Genomic DNA, 12644 nt, shown 5'->3' with positions numbered 1-12644 from the left:
GCACCAAGCTTTTTAAGTTTGCCTCCTCATGGCTAGAAGACTTCTGACAATGTTATTACTTGTCTTGTGGGAGGCTTTCCTATTTGTTTTAATATGTGTTCCAAAAGCATTCTGCAGAATTCACATGTTCACAAATCTATTTGCCAATGGTCAGGCCTGTTAGTTCCAGGGCCGCTGATTTTCTTTCTGTCTCTGCCCACTGTACCTGCTATATCCTTAGACTTCTCTCCTCTTCCTGAACCCTTTCTCAAGAGGAACTCACAGACTGTAATACAGAGGGGGACGTAAGGTTTCAAATATGGACAACTTTGAGGAGGTCATTGTTGGCCATCTTTAATTTGGATTGCAACAAAATTTGGATGCATCAATTAATTACCCCATCCCTGAATATATAATAAATGTAGCCCATTCAGGGCCCCACTTTTCATCTCTCCTCGGAGCTGTAGAATGGGAAAAGCTTCATATTCATAGCAACATAGTAAATGACGGCAGGAAAGACCCAAGTGCTCCATCCAGTCTGCCCAGCAATCTTTATTTGTTTCTTTCTTTCTTTACTCTTTTAGTGTATTTATTTTTATTCCGTTAATGTAGAAACTGCCGCTCCGTGCAGGTTACCCCCAAGCTTTCTGTCAAGGGTAATAACCGCTGCTCTGTGCAGGTTACCCCTTATCTTAATTTCCATCCTTTAGGCACCAGGGATGCTCTTGTGTTTATCCCAAGCTCTTTTTTTTATTCCATTACAGTTCTCGTCTTAACTACCTCCTTTGAGAAGGCGTTCCAGGCATCCTCCACCCTTTCCATGAAGAAATATTTCCTGGCGTTGCTCCCGAGTCTACTCCCTTGGAGCTTCATATTATGACCCTTAGTTCTTATAGCTTTTTTTTCCCCCCCTGGAAAAGGCTTGACTCTCAAGCATCATTTTTACCCTTCAAGTGTTTAAATTTCTGTATCATATCCCTCCTATCCTTTCTCTCCTCCAGGGTATGTCTATCTAAGGCCTTCGGTCTCTTTTGATGCGGCCATGTTCACCTTGAGCGCTACAGGATTTGGAAAGGTGAAGGGCCCGGCGGTGATGGCAGCAATGGCCACGAAAGGACTATGGGGAACGAAGAAACAGCAGCAGCAACCGTGATTGCAGGTAACTCTTCCCACAGTGAGGGGAGCAGAGTTAGGAGAGCAGGGGCTGCGTAGGCTGGAACGGACTAGTGTAGCATTGAGAGGCAAGACAAAGAGCACGAGTAACAAAGGGTGGAAGCAGAAGAGAGGTCCTCCAGTCCCCCTTATACCCATCCAGTGGTGGAAGGGACCATGCGGGAAGAAGAAAAGGGTCTCTAGAGCCTGAATGGCCTGTAAGGGCCCAACAAGTATCTGCCCTCAGAACTTCCTGAAGAGGTCTTCACAGTCATTTTGGTCTCCTGAGTTATAAGAATATTAATAGCATGCTTTAACATTTGATTTTTACCTATAGTAGTTACTAGGAGTAGTGACGTCATTGCTTTCCTATGTTGATACTGTAGCATAGATCATGGGATGAGTTGGCGACCTTGGTATCCCTTGTAGTTATGCAGGCTGTGTAAATGGCATTGGTGTCGGATCTGGGATAACTGGTACTTACTCACCACCTATTCACTTTTTATTAAGGTCTTGCTAAGAAATAAAACCTGATTTTGGACTAGTCCAGTGGCTCAGCAGTGGTGCCGTGCACTGCCATGTGAAAGACCCCGGCTTGTCATGCGGATGATTCAGGGGCCACTCCCCTGGCAGGCCAGGGCTGGGAATGCTGTAGAGGTAGCACTCACTGGTCCTGGGGGGGAAGGGAAATCCAGGTTGTTGCCCAGTGGGTGAAACCCACTGACCAGAATCAAGTTCCAGAGGGAATCCGCCTGTCACCGAGGTGGCTGGGCAAGGGGGACACCCCTCCCCACCACAAGGTAGTTACAAATGGAGGCTCACGGTGCTTTAGCCCATCAGAGACTGGTTCTGATCAAGCTGGACGTCATAGGAGCAGGAGAAAACTGCCAGGCCAAAAAATACAGTGAAGAAGGTCCGATTTAATTTCTCCTCTTGACTCACTCGAATGTACGTGGCTGCAGAATGACCGAGGATCAGAATGCAGATGATTGCAGAGGAATTTAAGCCCAGGTCTGCATTTTGGTACAGACTGGCTTTCTATGTTTGTTTTATTTTAAATAAATTGTTTGCACAGTGCCTAAGAAGCTTTACTTTACATCGTTTGAAGAAGGTAACAACATTCCATTCCATCAGTGTCATAGTTGTACTGGCGATGTTGTTCCAAACATTGCAAACAGCTCTCCCTTTTTTTTTTATTTTTTATTTGTCCTGTCATTTACAAATATTTTTAACATTGGAATGACAGGAGAAAAGGACCAAATGGTCCATCCAGTCTGCCTAGCAAGCTTCATTAGGGTAGAATCTGCCGCACCGTGCAGGTTACCCCCATGTTTCTCTTAAGGGTATTCCCTGCAGTTACCCCCAGTCCTCATGTTAAAGATAGAAATATTTGCAATCAAAACCAAGCAGCAGTCAAACCCATAAAAATGTACTGCTAGCAACATTTTTACGGGGTGAGCAGCCTTCCTGATAATTCAGACAAAGCTGCTTGACGTGCATTGCTTTTAGGCTTGGCCGTAGAAGCCATCCTGTGCTTTTTCCCTTTTTTCTGTCTAACTCCCATTCCTCGCAGGCTCACCTTCCCAGCCTTGGGGAGCAGGGGAGGGAAACGATCTCCAGGGCCTTGAGCTGGGGGCAGGATAACCTGCAGGGCCAGTGCTGGGCCAAGGATGCTCCAGAAGCAAAAAAAAAACAAAAACCAAACCAATGTCCTGTCAAAAGCCGTGCTCCAACATAGAAAGAGTTTACTGAAGAATCTTCAGATTAAAGCACCAAACAGTAAAATAGATCAATCAAAATTCACAGTTCTTAATCAGCTCTTCAACTCTTAACATAAAAAAATACTTCTTGTTCCTCACTCTGCACTTCTCTTCCTTACTTCCGCGGATTTAAACAGTTACCCACACAGTCCTGTTCAGCTCAAGAAAGAAAGCCCTCTGGGGCAGGATCAGGATCCCCCCGACCCCTGTGCGGGAGGACAAACTCTCGCACAGTTTGTCCTCCCGGTCCAGAAGAGTTCTTACCCCAGTTAAGCATAGGTTTGCTCAGATCTTCAAAACAGTATTGCAACTCTTCAGTTCCTTCCTTCAGGCGTCCTGAGATTTTGGGAGGAAATCTCTGCCCCTACTCCTGCTAATCTCTCTCCTGTGTAACCCTGAGGGAGGATCACAGATGCAACCGATATCTGTCCCTTCCCATCTGGAGCAGCCCCAGACTCAGGAGAGTCAGGGCTTATAACACTCTTCCTATTGACCAAGCCCGTGGGGCTGTACCCCACTGTCAGTCAAGAAGGCATGCAAACCCTCTGACTCAGGATAACCTTGAGAGAAGAATGGGGATCCTGCATGGAGCGGCAGATTCTACCATAAGAAGCTTGCTGGGCAGATGATGGGCATCCTGTCCTTTTCTGCTGTCTTTACTATATGTATGACCTACCAGCAGGAGAACATTCTCACTCTGGTTCTAATGCAACCTTTTGTCCCTAAAGTTTCCTGTGCCCTTTAACAGTTTTTTTCAGACCTTCCAGACTTCTCATAAGGGGACAATCTCCACTTTACCATAAACCTTTTTAGTAGAATGAAATCCTATACTTTGAGGAATTGGGGCCACATTTGCATATCAGTACCTTGTACTGTGAAAGTCGGAGCCCGTGTTAGTTGTCGTCTGAATCCAATTCCCCTTTTTTCCCCCACCTCTGTCAAAGCAGAGAGAGATGTTGCAATTGCATCAAAAGCATCAAAGCTTATTGGTTATGGGTAGTAATCCTCCATGTTTTCTGTTAAGGGTAGGAACCACTGCACCAAACGAATTACTCCATGCATTATTTTCTTCATTTTCATCCTCTACCCTTTAGGGATCCACAGTGTTTATCCCATTCCCCTTTAAATTCTTGGACTGTTTTCATCTTCTTCGCCTCCTTCAGAAGGGCATTCCAGGCATCCACCACCCTCTCCAGGAAGGAATATTTCCTGATGTTGGTTCTGAGTTTCATTTTGTGACCTCCAGTTATATAGTTTCCTTTCCAACAGAAAAGGTTTGATGTTTGAGCATCATTAAAACCTTTCAGGTATCTGAAGGTCCGTATCATATCTCACCTGCATCTCCTCTTTTCCAGGGTGTACATATTTAGATCCTTCAGCCTCTCCTCATAGGTCTTCTGATACAGATCCCACACTATTTTGGTCGCCCTTCTCTGGACTGCCTCCATCCTTTCTCTATCAGTACTACAGGTGAGGTGAGGCCTCACCAAGGACCTGTACAAGGGCATCATCACCTCCTTTTTCTTACTGGTTATTCTCTCTTTATGCAGCCCAGCATTCTTCTGGCTTTAACTATCACCTTGTCACATTGCTTCACTGTCTTCAGATCACCAGATTGCCGTCTTCAGATCACCAGATCACCCCAAGATCCCTCTCCCATTTTGTTTACAATAGATTTTCACCCGTCATCACATACAGCTCTTTTGGATTACTGCACCCCAGATGCATGACTCTGCACTTCTTGGTGTTGAATCTCAAGAACCAAACCTTTTGACCACCCTTCAAACTTTCTTAAATCACTTTTCATTATCTCTACTCCTTCATGTGTGCCCACTCAGTTGCAGATCTTAGTATCATCCGCAAAAAGTCAACCTTTACCTTCTATCCTTTCCGCAATGTCACTCACAAAGATCTTGAATGGAACCGAATCCCACACCAATCCCTGTGGCACTCCATTTAACATCACTCGCTCTTCAGAGGAAATATAATGAAGACACACAAAGTCCAGCCACTCCAACCTTTGCAAAAGTTCCTAGTTGTGTTGCGTATTCCAGCCATGGCAGGCCTGCAACTGGCTCTACTCACCCCCGACGCCTGAATCCCGGACCTGGCCCTTCCTCTTTAGCAGCAGTAGGCAGTTGTCTACGCGCCTGCTCTCCTGCTATGTTCCCAGGTTCCTCTGGCAGCTCCACAGCCTCCTCCGGTCCGGTCAGGGTGGCTAGAGACAAGGTCAGGTACAAGCTGAGGTCAGGGCAGGCGGCTGGAGACGAGGTCAGGTCCAAGCTGAAGTCAGAGCCAGGGAATCCATCCAAGGCGTGATCAGGAACAAGCGAGGTTCAAAGCCAGAGAATGCGTCCAAAGCGTGGTCAGGAACAAGCGAGGGTCAAGCCAGAGAATCCGTCCAAAGGGTAATCAGGAACTGGAACTGAAGCAGAAGGACTGGAACTAGGTCAGGTACAGGAACAGGAACAGGAACGCGAATGAGCAGCAACTAAAGACACGACTGGAAGTGTGGAGACCTGTTGCCTAGGCAAAGACCGGATGGCAGAGCCTGCCTTAAGTAGTAAGGCCTGGAGACGTGTGTCAAGGGGAGACACCACCAACACATAGTTTCAGTCTGTTTGCCCTAGGCACGCCTTCCCCGACTTTAAAGGGGCCGCAGCGTGAAACCTTCCTGTGGTCCCGGATGGCGACGTCTTCGGGCCTTGCTACTTAAGGCAGGCTCCGCCATCCGGTCTTTGCCTGGGCAACAGGTCTCCACACTTCCAGTCATGTGCTTAGTTGCTGCTCGTTCGTGTTCCTGTTCCTGTACCTGCCTGTTCCAGTCCTGCGTTCTTGTTCCAGACCTTGAACTTCAGTTCCAGCTTCCTATTTCCTGATTACCTTTTGGACAGATTCTCTGGCTTGACCCTCGCTTATTCCTGACGATGCTTTGGACGCATTCTCTGGCTTTGACCCTCACTTGATCCTGACCATGCCTTGGATGGATTCCCTGGCTCTGACTTCAGCTTGGACCTGACGTCTTCTCCAGCCGCCTGCCCTGACCTCAGCTTGTACCTGACCTTGTCTCTAGCCGCCCCGACCAAGAAAATGTGGCACAAAGATACAGGAATAGTCGCAGCTGTATTGGGTACCCCTGGCTTGATTATAAAGAATTTCCTGGAGCACCTAGACCTGTTGCCTGTGCATGTAACACCTTATGAATTCCAGAAAGAAGACCTCTTTGGTACAGAGTAAGTACTAAGAAAGGACCACACCAGACTAAGAATTAATGGCAAGAGGCCTCATTTCTCAGATTTGGGATCCAAACTCCTCACTCACTGGCACAATCCAGCTCTTCAATATTACGGAATGGAAATGCACTATCACAATTTTGGCTATAGAGATTTACATGAGAAAATAAGGCTTGCCATACTGGGTCAGTCCAAGGGTCCATCAAGCCTGGTATACTGTTTCCAACAGTAGTGGCCAAGCCAGATCACAAGTGCCTGGTAGGATCTCAAGTGGTAGATAGATTCCAAGCTGCTTATCCTAGTGATATGCACCTTAATAATTGTTTCCTCTAGGAACTTGTTCAATCCTTTTTTAAACATATCTATACTAATACCTTTCACCACATCCTCTGGCAATGAATTCCAGAACTTACTTATGCGCTGAGAAAAAGAATATTTTCTCTTATTAATTTTAAATGTATTACCCAGTAACTTCATTGTGTGTCCCCTGCTCTTTGTACTTTTTGGAAGAGTAAACAACTAATTAACATTTACTTGTTCCATTCCACTTATTTTATAAACCTTTATCAAATCTCCTCTCAGCCGTCTCTTCCCCAGGCTGAAGAGTCCTAACCTCTTTAGCCTTTCTTCATAGGGGAATTGTTCCATCCCCTTCATCATCTTGGTTGCCCTTCTCTGTACCTTTTCTAATTCTGCTATATCTTTTTTGGGATGTGGTGACCAGAACTGCACACAATACTCAAGATGAGATTGCACCATGGAGCGATACAGAGGCATTATGATAATTTCTGTCTTATTCTCCATCCTAGGATTCTAGTTGCTTTCTTGGCTGCTGCTGCACACTGAGCAGAAGATTTCAGTGTATTGACACCTGGATCCTTTTCCTGGGTGGTGACTCCTAATGTGGAACCTTGCATTTTGTAGCTATAATTTGGGTTTCTCTTTCCCAAGTGCATAACTTTGCACTAACTTGTCTACATTAAATTTCATTTTCCATTTGCATGCCCAGTCTCCCAGTTTTGCAATGTACTCTTGCAATTTCTCACAATCCTCTTGTGACTTGACAACTTTGAATAATTTTGTGTTATCGGCAAACTTGATCACCTCACTTGTTGTTCCTATTTCCAGGTCATTTATAAATATATTAAAAAGCATCGGTCCCAGAACAGATCCCAGGGGCACTCCACGATTAACCTTTCTCCATTGGGAAAATTTACCATTTAGCCCTATTCTCGGTTTTCTATCTTTTAATCATTTCCCAGTCCACAACAGGACACTGCCCCCCTACCCCATGACTTTCTAATTTCCTAAGAAGTCTCTCATGAGGGACTTTGTCAAATGCTTTCTGGAAATTCAGATACTCTATATCAATCTCTAAAGCAGGTCTCCTACAAAGCTGTTTCAAGGTCAGCATTACAGCGCCCCCATCTTCATCTTTCTGACTCATCAGATTGATCAGCCTTGGGTAAAAATACTTTTAGTCACAGCCAACCCAGTGCCCTATATAGGCCAGTTTCATTAGCCTACAGAACATTCTGTATTTTGTAGACTGGAAATGAGCTTGTTTTGCTTGAAAAGGAGGGAGCAAAATCTTTACCACTTGCTAGTGAGGTCAAGAAGCCTAGCATTTCACCATCTCATACTTTTGTGTGCTAGACCAAAAGAGTCTTGTTAAAGCCGTGCCTGCAGGAAACTGACTCATTTAACTATTTCCTGCTTTGATGCACAAGTGTTTGGTGGCTGTTGAGAGGAGGAGGAGAAGGCTTAACGTTCACATCCTTGTAATATCTCAGTGCCTTCACTATACATGATGGTGTGAAATCAAACTAGCAACCCATTTTTTTTTAAATTTAGTACTCCCATAAACCCTTATTTTTAGTTCCTCAGATAAATGATACATAAAATAAACGTATTGCTTGAATCTGTGAATTCTGTTGTCGCCTAAATGGCAGAACAGTCATGTGTTCCTTTTCTCTGCTCTTAAAGGGGAGCACAATAATTCTGCTGAATGGTGTCCCCTTGAGGTTATTATGGAGTACGGACATGTGAAGGATGGTTGGAAGAGGGAAAGAAGAGTAGAAGGAAAAGGATGAAGAGAAAGAGAGAGATTTCTTAATTATTTATGCCAGAGCTTAATATGAGTCATTCAGTATCTCTTTGGGCTGAATTAACACAAGTTTGAAGTCTATGGAAGGTGATACCATTGCCAAGGCTCTGAAACATAGAACATGATGGCAGATGATGGCAGATGATGGCCTGGCCATATGGGATTGTGGCCCATTCAGTTTGCCCATCAACATCTTCTACTCAGCTTTCTAGTTCCTTCTTCTCCTTCAGAGACCCTCTGTTCTTGTCCAGTGCTCTCTTGCATTTTGATAGTGTCCCCATCTTCACCACATCAACAGGGAGGCTGTTCCATGCATCCCCCACATGTTATGTGAAGAAATATACCATATATATATATATATATATATATATATATATATATATATAAATATATATAATGCATTTAGAAGGAAGTAGTGTCTGTCTGCAGCAGAGGACTGGAAGGCTCATCTGCATACTTCACCCAGCAGCCTCAGCAGAGGACTCCAGAGGACACCATGAGCTGTCTAAACTTCATCTTCCACAGGCCCCTACACTGTTTCCAGCAGCAGGGAACTAGAAGGCCCATTTCATGCTTTTCCCAGTAGAGGACTCCAGAGGACACCTTGAGACATCTAGGCTTCAGCTTTCACAGCCCTTACATGCTTTCTATCACTCAAGAATCTAAAGGCTCCTTTACATACTTTTCCCAATAGCCCTAGCAGAGGACTGTAGAGAAATCATGATCTCTCTAGGCTTCAGATTCCACAGCTATTTATTTATTTATTTATTTAACAGCTTTTTTTTATACCGGTATTCGTGGGCACATTATATCGGTTTACATGGAACTAAATTGAAATACATAATTTCCAGCAGCAGAGAACTGGAAGGCTAATTTGCATACATCTCCTAGCAGAGGACACTGTGATCCCTTCTGGTTTGAGCTTTCACAGTCCCTTCAATCTTTCTAGCAGCAGAGGACCAGAAAGCTCATGTGCAATATTAGGGATGTGAATCGTGTCCTCGATCGCCTTAACGATCGATTTCGGCTGGGAGGGGGAGGGAATCGTATTGTTGCCGTTTGGGGGGGTAAAATATCGTGAAAAATCGTGAAAAATCGTGAAAAATCTAAAAATCGCAAAACCGGCACATTAAAACCCCCTAAAACCCACCCCCGACCCTTTAAATTAAATCCCCCACCCTCCCGAACCCCCCCCAAATGAGTTAAATAACCTGCGGGTCCAGCGGCGGTCCGGAACGGCAGCGGTCCGGAACGGGCTCCTGCTCCTGAATCTTGTTGTCTTCAGCCGGCGCCATTTTCCAAAATGGCGCCGAAAAATGGCGGCGGCCATAGACGAACACGATTGGACGGCAGGAGGTCCTTCCGGACCCCCGCTGGACTTTTGGCAAGTCTCGTGGGGGTCAGGAGGCCCCCCACAAGCTGGCCAAAAGTTCCTGGAGGTCCAGCGGGGGTCAGGGAGCGATTTCCCGCCGCGAATCGTTTTCGTACGGAAAATGGCGCCGGCAGGAGATCGACTGCAGGAGGTCGTTCAGCGAGGGTTCCGGCGCCTCGCTGAACAACCTCCTGCAGTCGATCTCCTGCCGGCGCCATTTTCCGTACGAAAACGATTCGCGGCGGGAAATCGCTCCCTGACCCCCGCTGGACCTCCAGGAACTTTTGGCCAGCTTGTGGGGGGCCTCCTGACCCCCACGAGACTTGCCAAAAGTCCAGCGGGGGTCCGGAAGGACCTCCTGCCGTCCAATCGTGTTCGTCTATGGCCGCCGCCATTTTTCGGCGCCATTTTGGAAAATGGCGCCGGCTGAAGACAACAAGATTCAGGAGCAGGAGCCCGTTCCGGACCGCTGCCGTTCCGGACCGCTGCTGGACCCGCAGGTTATTTAACTCATTTGGGGGGGGGTTCGGGAGGGTGGGGGATTTAATTTAAAGGGTCGGGGGTGGGTTTTAGGGGGTTTTAGTGTGCCGGCTCACGATTCTAACGATTTATAACGATAAATCGTTAGAATCTCTATTGTATTGTGTTCCATAACGGTTTAAGACGATATTAAAATTATCGGACGATAATTTTAATCGTCCTAAAACGATTCACATCCCTAATGTGCATACCTCTCTCAGCAGCCCCAGCAGAGGGCTCTGGAGGACACTGTGAGCTATCTAGGTTTCAGCTCCCATAGCTCAGCTTCCACATCCCCCATTATTTCCAGCAGCAGACATTTGGAGGGCATATGCCAAAACACCTCTTCCTATAAATTTTCAACAACAGATTTATTTATTTGATTCAATAACAGGGAATTAGTTCAAAACAAGGGTCAATAAGTTATATAACTAGGTAGTTATAAGTAGATTAATTGTACTCTTTGGAGGATTATTGACAAACAAACACAGAAACATAGAAATGACAGCAAAAAAGGTCCGATGGTCCATCCAGTCTGCCCAGCAAGCTTCCCACTTTAGTATCTGCCATGCAGGTTACTCCCATGTATCAGTCAGTGCTGCTTGATGCGCTTTGCTAATGGACTTGGCTGTAGAAGCAGTCCTGAGTTTTTTTTCCTTAATGTCTGTGGATCAGTACTTCAGACTGTAAAAAAAGTCATGGCTCATGTTGGTTGTCCCTGAATCCAAATTCCTCTTTCCCTCCAATCACCACGCCCTCCTTTGAAGCAGAGAGCGATGTTGCAGTTACATCAAAAGCATCAAGGCTTATTTGTTAAGGGTAGAAATCCATGTTTTCTGGTAAGGGTAATAATCGTTGCACTGTGCTGATTACCCCCATGTTCATCAGTTCCGCAAACTGTAAAAGTCGGGACCCTCATTGGTTGCTGTCTAAATCCAATGCCCCTTTTCCCATGCCGTTGAAGCAGAGAGCAATGTTGGAGATGCATTAAAAGTATCAAGACTTATCGGTTAAGGGTAGTAACCACCGCACCAGCAAGTTACCCCCGTGCATGCTTTCTTCATAGAAGCAGTTTTTTTCCCTTATGTCTGCATATCAGTATCCCCGACCATGGAAGTTGGAGTCCTCAATTGTCTTCTGAATCCAATTCCTCTTTTCCCCCACCATCTAAGTAGGGAGCAAGTCTATATATAACGCACACCAATCAATCAGAAATAAAAATACCCAAAATTTACTGGATATTTTCATGCAAGGCCATTTTTGGATTGTTTCATTCTGAGCAAGCTGAAAATGGCCTCATTTGTCCCATTTTCCATCTTTGTTTTAAACAAATGCACATCCCTATTCTTCCCTTTGCTGCTGTTGCCTGCCTGCAAGTTTCACTAAACCTGGCTAGAAACCACAATTATAGAGCTCAAAATAGGATGCATTGCATCCCCCATTAACTTTATTGGAAAACGAATGAATGAGTGAATGAAATAAAAGAATGAAATTCTGGGACCTGAACTGCACATAATGAATCACAGAGCCAAACAAACTGGACGAAAGAACCGCAAATTTTTTTTCCACACACATCCCTGTTCCATGCATCCATCCCCTTTTCTTTAATAAAACATTTCCTTAGATTACTCCTGATTCTGTCCCGTTTCACCATCATCCCATGACCCCTCATTCTAGAGCCTCCTTTCCATTGGAATAGGCCCATCTCCTGTGCATTTATTCCCTGAATGCATTTAAATGTCTCTATCATATTTCCCCTTTCTCTGCTTTCCTCCAGGTCTGGAGCCATGATGATAGGGATATTGTCCATACGTTTCAAGCCTGTGTTACTTCAACCATTTTCCTGTGTGCTACCACGTATCCACTACATTCCACCTACGTCCTTCGAGCATATTGTCTGAACTAGTACTTTCTAGGCTGGTTTGCCTAAAACATCTCCTGTTGTCACTGCTCTGAACAGGGATACATTTCACTTCTTATGGATGTAGCCATGCCATGTACAAACAAATGGATATAATCTGGCGGCCAAAGAGTGACTTGCCACTGTCTTTTCATGCCCTTTCGCCAACACTTGTGCTTTGAAATCACCAAAGAGCACAGGATTCCTTTCTGCTGTGCATGCAAAGCACAAACAGACCCAAGGCCCTTTACATGCTGGCGGTACACTGTCCAAGCAGTGATGTCAACATCTGCAATTCTTTTTTTCATGTGGTGTCTCTCTCTGTCTGCTATGCTGATGCAGCACATACTGAGTTATCTTATCTTGTTTGTATGACCTTTGGTCCAGATTTAAAACTGTGCTGGCTGCCTCCTTTTGTTGCTTTCTGTTGTGCCTTTGTATGTAATGTTGCTTGTGTGTGTGTGTGTGTGTGTGTGTGAGCATGCACTTTGGCATTGTTTCCTTTCTGTGCTTTGGGTGTGGTCATCTGTTGCATGCAGTGGAAAGTCATGTGATATCAAAGCCGGAATTAAACTCAAAGGGAGGCAATGCTAAAACTAAGGTGTGGGCCAAGCCAGTGTCA

This window comes from Rhinatrema bivittatum, chromosome 3, assembly GCF_901001135.1.
Source record: "Rhinatrema bivittatum chromosome 3, aRhiBiv1.1, whole genome shotgun sequence".
NCBI lineage: Eukaryota > Metazoa > Chordata > Amphibia > Gymnophiona > Rhinatrematidae > Rhinatrema > Rhinatrema bivittatum.
Note: the sequence above shows the minus strand (reverse complement) of the source record.